The sequence below is a fragment of the Lampetra planeri genome, chromosome 32 (genome assembly GCF_965212315.1).
Source record: "Lampetra planeri chromosome 32, kcLamPlan1.2.h2, whole genome shotgun sequence".
NCBI lineage: Eukaryota > Metazoa > Chordata > Hyperoartia > Petromyzontiformes > Petromyzontidae > Lampetra > Lampetra planeri.
The window spans coordinates 9,105,152-9,115,200 of NC_136138.1; positions in this window are offsets into that span (position 1 = coordinate 9,105,152).

The following is a 10,049-nucleotide window of genomic DNA, read 5'->3' on the forward strand; positions in this document are numbered from 1 at the left end:
TGCTAATTAATGCTCAACCTGCGCGGCGCAAATTCCAATCAATCCCTTTCTCACGCAGGCCCCCCCCCATTATCGCAGTTTATGCGGCGGCGTCCGTCACAAAGGTGCGCCGTGGGAATTTGTGCATGGCTCCCCGCGTGACCCCGCTCTCCCGATTACTCATACTAACAGCCTTATCCTTTAACTCCCCTAACAATGGTGTTTTCTAATGATGCTCCTCCATCACAATGCTTATTCCCTCTGCCTGCCCCGTCGATACTTGCGTGTGTGGGGTGTGTGAGATGCGTTTCCCCCGCGGTGGGCGAGTGGCCCCTCGCTGCGACCTTGCAACCTTAAGGCCGGTCGCAGCGCCGCGGTGCAAAGTAGCGTCGGGGGAGGTCGTCCAATTCCCTGGTCGCCGGAAACCGTGAAAGTTTAATCCCGATAAGGGCTTCTCGGATAAAAACCGGTCGGCCAGGTGACCTCCCCACGGAGCTCTATGGGGGGGGGGGGGGAATGCGTGCGGGTGTGTTCGTGTGAGGTGAGGTGAGGGGGACGCGGGGTCGGCTCCGTCGCTTGGTGGTGGCGAGGTCTTAGATGGGGCGCCTGCTGAACGGCTTCGTGGCGGCGGCATGACAGCTTCGTTGGAAGATCAAACGCAGAGGGATCGTCTCGGTTGGGTCTTTCGCGAGGTATTTGTTTGTGACTTCTTCAGAACGCAATTCAGCATTCCAAGCTTCATCGAGGGTTTGAATTCGCATTGTTTAAGGTGAAGCAGTGGGGAGAGAGGGGGGGGACGGAGAGAGGTGAGAGGGATAGTGGTGGGGGGGGGGGCAGAGGGGAGAGTGGGGAGAGTTGAGCCGAGAGGGGGTAGAGTTGAGAGAGAGAGCAGAGGGGGGGGGGGGTATCAAGGGAGAGGGGGAGAGTGGACTGAGGGAGGGATCAGAGGGTGAGTGTGAGAGAGTGGAGAGAGGCAGGGGAGAGTGGAGAGAGGCAGGGGAGAGTGGAGAGAGGTGGGTTCACAGGGGTTCGTTATCATCGCGGCTCGGGCACTGTCAAGGGGAGATTCTGAACGTAACGCGTTCATCAACTATTCAGAATTTATCGTTTTGTTGTTCGCATTCTGCGCGAGTGAGATGTAAGAACGAAGCTATTTAAGTATTTTTTTAATATTTTCTTTTTGTAGTTAATACAGCACGATGGAGTATTTAAAGAGGGTAAAACCGTAAATAAACGTTCAGGCCCTTTGTCAATTCCCTGCTGTACGACAGCCTCCCCCCACACACACCGTGCCAGTGGTGGGGGTTGTTGTTTGACCATACTTCACCATGCTGGTCAGTGAGTGTTAGTGCAGAGTGGAGGAAGCTCGTGAAGGACGCTGCTGCTACTGGGCAGTTGGAGGCAGTCGCCCTCCAACAACAACGGAGGGCGGAGGAGCGACGCTCACAACAACGAGCGGAGCGCCGGGTGGCTAAAGCACAGCAAGTTGGCACAGTCGGTCATCTCAGTCAGTCGACCCGTGGCACCTGCTGGGTCTGCCCCGTGACCTCCTGCCAGCGGGCGTTCGACACTTCACGTGGCCTCAACGTGCACATAGCCTGGCACAAGCGTCGTGGTGACGTCACCGCCACTTAGTGGCGAATGGCGGTTGTTGTTGTTAGTGCAGAGTGACGCGGGGAGAGCAGACGCTGCTCGATCGTCACCGGTGTCAAGAGGTGACCGAGATTCTATATTTGAAGCTTTCGTGACTGCAAGGTTTCATACTCTTAGGTTTTTTCGGTAAAGTCACGTAGGTAAAAAAAAATTTGAAAATAGATCAATTCATTTATTAATATTTTTTATTTAAATTTTTTATTAATAAAATACAATAATAATAATAAAGGAAAATAGATCCATTCATTTATTATTATTATTTTATTTTTTATTTTTTACTTGTATTTTTACCTAGGTGACCGAGAGTCAAACTCAGGTGGCCGGCATCGCCACGCGGTATGTCAACTGCTGCGTCGCCAGTGCCACCCCACGGAGTTTTGTAAAGACCGGTCGGTCCTGGGATGCAACAGCAATTAAACACGGGTTAAAGAAGACGTCCACGTATTGACGCACAAACTTTCCCAGTGACAATCGATGCTTTCGGTAAAGTTACGTAGAAGGGAAATAATAAAATAATAACAACATAAAACAATACAAATTCTCACGACGTTTCGACTGCAACACAAGCAATCATCATCAGGTGTGAAATCCACAGCAAGAATTTTTTAAAAATTTGAAAATATAATTGAAAAATTTTAAAATGTTTCTTGCTGTGGATTTCACACCTGATGATGATTGCTTGTGTTGCAGTCGAAACGTCGTGAGAATTTTTATTGTTTTATATTTTTATTATTTCATTATTTCCCTTCTACGTGACTTTACCAAAAGAACCAGGAATATGAATCCCTGCAGTCACGAAAGCTTTAAATCAAAATTTTCATATCGATGCTGTTATTCAAGAGGTTGCCGTGTTGGGTGTGTGACTAGTAACTTGTACCAGAAGAAACCCCGTGCACGGATACACGAGGAGGACCCTCAAACTTCCCATTTAAAACAACAACAACCTACTTTCTGTACTCTCACAGACACCAAGGAACCACATCTCTGTGTGGGCTACCCAACACTTTTACAGAGGGTTGGCGAGAGAGTGGGAAGAGGGTGGGTTGTCTTCTCCAGAAACTCAACGCAGTCGTCAATCACACCGTGACGTTAAAACGATGAATACATAACAGGCGACGTTTCGGGCATTGAACCTTCTTCATATAGGGAGGCCAAAGAGGTCGAGTCTTCTGAACAAGGAAGATTGCCGAAATACGTGAGCTTACAACCAGGATTTAAAAAAATCAAAGTAAACAACTCCAACGCTCGCGAATTCACACATTGTCACAAAGATCCAATGCGCAAATTAAAATACCAAATGAAATCGTGACATTCCGCATGAGCCTGATGATTGCTCAACACGTCCCACGTGATGTCGGGAACGCTGTTTCACATTAGAAAGTGGCCATCTCTGAGTCACGGATGACGCACGGGCGCTCACACACAAATCCAAAATCCCTCGTGAGTTCGAGCTCTTCACATCACAGCAAACACAGTGGACGTGCGCCCACACACACACATGCCCATCGTAATTTTAATCAGTGATGTTGACGTCACGCCGGATCCATGTACAAAGACCAACACAAAGGCTTAGCCTCTAACAGACTGTTGGGACAAGTGCTGTTAGCGAGTAGCACCTATACAGTCCGGCATGCCACACGAGCTGTGTGGGTGACCAACACCACGCCCCGAACGCCTTTGTCTCCCCAGTGCTGATGTTTACACACCACCCCATGTTCTCATGTAAGGCTGAGCCGACCTAGGGGAGGCCTAGGACCGGTTTAAATATTCGCCACTGTCATTGGGTCGTGAGCGTGAATCGACCTTGGGTCGCTGAGTTTGTAGTGCAGTGCGCTAACCAATACACTACCGCTCGCCATGCACACACACACACGCACAAAACTATCTGAATTTAATTCAGGAACTACCACGTCCGTACAACAAATACGATATAATCTTCATCATATTTGGAGTGTGCATGTTCTCTGCGTGGTCGCGTGGATTTTTCTCTTTCGTTTCTTTCCTCCACGTTTATAAACACGCGTTTAACAGTATTTGGCTGCTTTACATTTCAACGTAATAAGCCACTTGCTTTAGCTATCATTTATGGCCGCCTCTGAAAAAGAGCTATACAGCTCAGTGGACCTTACTTGGTTAAATTAAAAGAAATAGTTCAGTTCAGTAATAATTTATTGTAAAAGTTTGCGGTTCAATTTCGGCGGCCGCCCTGGTTAATATTTCGGGAGTATTCGCCATCAAATACTACGCGTCCGTCCGCTTCACAGAACACTTTTAAGAGAGCCCATGTGTGCTGGCGTCGAAGGTCCAAAATCTGCCAGATTTGCATGTGTATATATGTTGAACTTCTTCCACGCCGTACGTAGCCAATCGGGTGGGGAGGGGGCGTGAAAGGACGACATCAAGATTTGAACATTACCCGCAGAATCCTTCATTCGTTAATAGCACCGCGCGGCATCGCCACCGACAAGATGCGCTCGTCTGCACGACATGGCACCTCCGTGATGTTATTATGTAGGCTACCCTGGTGACCTTTGTCTTTGTGTACAGAACACACACGCGTTGATGGGGTTGGCAGGAGGACTCGATTGTTCTATTGTACGTCTTCTATGCCTCCACACATTCGCCAAGTTCGCGCCGACCAGAGTGGGGAAGCGTGGTCAACGTAACGTGCTCGCCGCGTGAGGATGTCCCCATCCAGCAGTGAAGTGACTCAGAGCTGCGCGTGTCCGTCGATGTCTTAGCTCATCTTCTTCTTCTTGACTTGAAGCTCTCGTGACTGCAGGAATTCATATTCGTGGGTCTTTCGGTAAAGTCACGTAGATGGGTTTAAAGAAAATAACAAAAAAAATAACAAAAAACTATACGACGTTTCGATCGCAACGCAAGCGTTCGTCATCAGGAGGATCGCTTGTGTTGCCACTGGCGGTCCCGCACGTACGGGCCGTGACAACACACAACGAGTGAACCCACCCCCCCGCGTCCCCCCCCCTCCCCCCACATCATCATCAGCATCATCATCGTGCTGCTGTCAAACCCCCAGTGGTTTCAAATGTGTGGCGGCCTCTTCAACACCGACTATGCCTTATCGGCGAAAGTGGCCCCCGCCCTCCCTCCTGAAATTTAGTGAAGGTCACCGACGTCACAGTTAAACGTTACGGTCCTTTAACCAATCCAAGGAGGGCGGTTGACGCTGCAACGGATTGCAGCGATGACGCCAGGGTGGGTGCGCTCTCGTCGGTGATGATTTTGGGCCTCACTACAGTTTGGCGATTACTCTTTGGTTCTTTCGGTAAAGTCACGTAGGTAGAAAATAAAAGAATATAAATTAAATCACCAAATTTGGTTATTTAATTTTAAATCAAATCACCAAATTTTATTTTAAATCAAATCACCAAATTTGGTGATTTTATTTGGTGATTTAATTAAATCACCAAATTTGGTGATTTAATTTATATTCTTTTATACCTACGTGACTTTACCGAAAGAACCAAAAAGTATTGATCCCTGCAGTCACGAAAACTTCAGATCAAGTTTGGCGATTCTTTGATTTGTTTTTCTTTTCCATTCGTGGAACAACGTGGACGACGAGAGCGAGAGACAGCGAATCCCAAAATTATTATTTGTTTTATTTGCAACGTTGGTAGTACTGCGATGGTCTGTTTGCTCAGAATTGTATCGAATGGTGCTGAATTCATCACCAATGCAAAAAAAAAGCCTCAAGCACGGGCCTTGCCAACATATGGGCAGACACACTGAGGCCGACAGCCAACAGCTCTGGTTAGCCGAGGACAACCTCCCTGCTTATCCGTGACCAGACAGGAACAATGGGACATTGATTAAACAAAGTGAAATGAAGCAGATGTCGAAAGTTCCTCTTTTGCGACAAATCGCAAACCGCGGGCGCGCGCATAGCGCGCATACGTGGGTAAGTATTCACATGCTCGAAAACACATGGGTGATCACGAGAAAAAAAAAACCCCTAAACTCCCGTTGATCCCCAAACAGACAGACAAGTGGGGAAAGTTGCGTCCTTCTTTAGTCCTCTATCCATTGGCGGTGTCCTCGGTTTGAGCTGCCTCCATCCAGCCCCTACTTGAGCTTTATCCCGTTATTGCCCTGTGGCCAGAAATTCCTTCCAGAACATTAAACTTTCACCGCCGAGATGATTAGCACGGTTGGCAACGTACGGTGCCAAATAAGTTGAGCGTGCACACGTACTCTCCCACGTACATGTGTCTTCTTGTTCTGGATTGTTCCGAGTGAAATGTCCCTCCTCCTGGAGCGCCTCTATAACCTCATTATTTCTCTCCATCTCCACTGATATTCTCCAATTGACACCGCACACCCAAGTCCTCAGCACTTTGCAATCTCCTCGGTGCCTTCCTTTCTCGGGGTCCCAAGTTTCTGCCACGTACAACGCTACACACCCACACACAAGGCGACCTCACGAGTAGCTCCCTCAACTCACTGCGCAGTCGTCTCTTCAAGCAGCGTTCTTTCTCTCCGCACCTCCGATTAGCACGGTGGGCTACGTATGTTGCAAAAGAAGTTCAACATCGAGTAAATACAACTCTCACCTGATGCCGTTCTCCCCGTGGCAATCTTGGCTCTAATCTCCTTTGAACATTTGCCATCTTCTGTCAGAATATCTCCCGAATATTTAACTTGTCTCTCGCGTCCAGATGTCCGTCCATCGTATTATTTACCATACCTTTAGGTGCGATTTTAACTAAATGTTTTCTGTATGTTCATTCTCATCCCAAAGTTGGTAGGTAAAGAAAACAAACTCAACACATTTGTTCTAGGAAGAAGGACCATTGCCTGAAACGTCGCCTATTATATATTTGTTTTCCTTTGAAGGCCGCACAGTGTTATTGACGAATGTGTTCAGCGTTAATTTGTGTTAATTGTGCTTGTGCAAACACTGCCAACGCAGCAGAAGTAGAAGCAGCGTCAAATAACTTCGTCGTGGGTCGCTCAGCGGAGCTATCGACGACCCAAGTGGGTGAGAGATGTTCAGACTTGCGCCACTCCTGCTTCAATTTCGTGTCGCGTTCCTGCCAAAACGTCGCATCCACCATGTGCGTCGTTTCACGCAACGCGCAAAACTCAAAACGTCAGGCCCGCTGGTGACTCAACGTCGGAGGCTGTTGGAAAAAAAAATCCACAAATAAACATTGATTTGGCTTCCTCCCAATCGGCATCATCAAGTTGCCATCAAGCACGTCGACAGCGAGACATCAGATGTTCACACTCCCCGACCAAAACTGAGAGCAACCATCACAGGAATGTTTCGTAGGGCACTGGGCGAAAGTTAACCCGAAAGCATCTGGCAATCCAGCAGCTTTTGTGTCGCAGGCGAGCCCTGCCGATGAGACTCAGAGGAGTGGAAACTGATCCAGAGGTTTTTTAAAATTGTGCTGGAACAAACGGTACTGGAAAATACTTATCCACAAGACACGACAGACTAATGTCTTGTTTTTGAATTGTTAATCAAACTGCCATTGTTTTGCTGTGATATGAACCTGGCTACCTGAGTGTGATTCCCGGCCACAGCTCATATCAGTGGTGAGTGATATCTGACACACAACACTGCACAAATCCACACCGACCAGCAAGGTGAAGTATGGTCAAACAATGCCCGTGACCGACACGGCATGGGAAGGCCTTCATTCAGCAGTGGATTGACAGAGGATTGTAAATTATAACATTTATGGCATTTGTATGATCACACACGTGAACCAAAATAGGTTTTACATTCTTATAAAGACGATATAAAACCTGCGGTTTCGCTGTATTTACATGTTCAATTAATTATTCATTTTATTTGACAATTCTCTGAATGTAAGCTGGTTACGAAGGAGTAAATGCACGTATTTGGTGGCTTCGTGCTTAAACCAGCATCGAGATGTACCGCTAACGTGTTCAGACCTCTGACAAGTCGTGGAAATTCCCCATTCATATGGCAGAGGCAAAGCGATCCGTTGTACTGCCATTTCCGACGAAAAATGCTGGACAGCCCCCTTGTCAATCCACCGCTGGACAAATGGACTTCCTAATCCACCACCACCTCGCATGGCGCGATGCAACGATTCACCGAGCAGCTGTAGAAGAACTCACTGAATGGCTCCATCTCCTCGGCCGACACGTTCTAAGCATTGACAAGCTTCCGCTGCGAGCACGCACCCGCTTCACACCGCGTCTCTGCGAGCCACGTGCCCCCTGCACAAGTTTAACATTCCCTTCCACTCGGGCTAAGTTCCCAGAATCTCTCTCCAGCAGCAACTTCCAGGAAATCTACAACCTGTACCAACATACACGCACACGCAGGAGAAAGTTTTATTTTCCTGTGTGTGTCGGTGGTGAGATGTTAACTACTTCGCATGGTATACAGGATGTCGTGGGTACGATCCCGGCCCTGACGCCTGCTGTATATTTGAAGTATGCATTCTAGATTTGAAGCTTTCGTGACATTTACTTGATACAGCTGTCGTGGCTGTGACGGTTCCACCTGAAGACGGAAGCTTGTGTTGCCTCCGAAACGTCGTGATTTTTTATTTTATTTTACTTTTATTAATTTTAATGTTTTTACCTACGTGACTTTACCGAAAAAAACCTAAGAATATGAATTTGAAGTATGCATTTTCTCCCTGTGGGTGTAGATTTTTCTCCGGGTTTTCCCTCTACATTTAGAAACATGCGTTTACACTATTTTACTTCTATACATTTACACATGAGCCACTTCACCGAGATACCATTTGTGGTTATGTCACTTCTGAAAAAATAAACGATTTTAGTTTAGCGATGCTGTGTGTCTATTATCCATGCTGTGCAAACCTGCCGTTGTAGCGCTCTCATTCGAGCTGTTACCTGTGCACCCACATTTGATGAACTCGAGGCCAAGGGTCAATCGACGGCACCCTCGCAGCACCCCACGCCACGAGCCCAGTCGAATGCCAAAACACAAACACATGCGAGACGCAATAAATCCACGGCCACGCTCGCGCGATTCCGCGGCCACCAAAAAAAAATCCGCGCGGGGGCGGGAGGTGGGTGGAAGAGAGAGGGGGGGGGGCTCGCTCCTGACGCGCCAGACGCCTCTTGACACAATAAACAATAAACACTGCCGCGGTTTTTCTGGGAGGTGGTGGTGGGGTGTGCAATGCGAAAACGACGACCACGACGACGGGGAGAAACCAACGTAGAGGTATAGTAATAGGTTTTTACCCTTTTATCTCGTACAGAAACTGACACCTTTATACAAGGGATCATGTTTGCAATAACCACAACACAAGCAGTCAAAATGCAAACAAAAAGAAACAACTCTGATGATGATAATGATATGCACTGTCCTTGAAGTTGATTGGTCCACACCCGAGACAGCTTTTCTTAGAGCCTAGTCTCCATTGGTGTTGGACCAGATGACGCCAAAAGGCGTACAACTCAAAAACAGTGCACTATCAGAGTATTGAAAGCTCATCTGGTCCAACACCAATGGAGACTAGGCTCTAAGAAAAGCTGTCTCGGGTGTGGACCAATCAACTTCAAGGACAGTGCATATCATCATTACCAGAGTTGTTTCTTTTTGTTTGCATTTTGACTGCTTGTGTTGTGGTTATTGCAAACATGATGCCTTGTATAAAGGTGTCAGTTTTTGTACCAGATAAAAGGGTAAAAAACCTACTACAACGTAGAGGTGTCAACAGTTCTGCACCACGTGGGTGCTCTGCGAGCAACACTGCGAGAGATGCTCCGTGTTGGAGGTCACCAAAGTTGAATGCCGACCGATGACCTCTGGCACAAGCGCCAAAAAAACAAGAGCGCAGTTCACGGTTACACAACACTGGCGACGCGACCCACCGATTTGCCGAGGACCTAAGTGAATGTACAACACCGCCGGTCGAGAATGAGAGTACTCATGGGCAAGTTGGCAAATTAAAAAATAAATCGAAATGACCCCTGTATTGTATTTAATGTAATCCTGTTCGACAACTTTTTGGCCATCCCCCGACAACTGTTTCATCTCATCCGGCATAAACAAAAATATTCTGATAATTGGTTTTTTACCCTTCTATCTGGCAACAAAACTGACACCTTTTTTACAAGGAGTCATGTTTGCATAGACCACAATACCTGCAGTCATAATGCAAACAAAAAACCTTTTGGCGTCATCTGGTCCAACCCATGTGAGACTAGGCTCTAAGGAAAGCTGTCTCGGGTGTGGACCAATCAACTTCAAGGACAGTGCACATTTTCAGAGTTATGTTTTTTGTTTGCATTATGACTGCAGGTATTGTGGTCTATGCAAACATGACTCCATGTAAAAAAAAGGTGTCAGTTTTGTTGCCAGATAGAAGGGTAAAAAACCAATTATCATGTTTTACTGGCAAATGAGGTTCCAAAAATATTCTGATCCC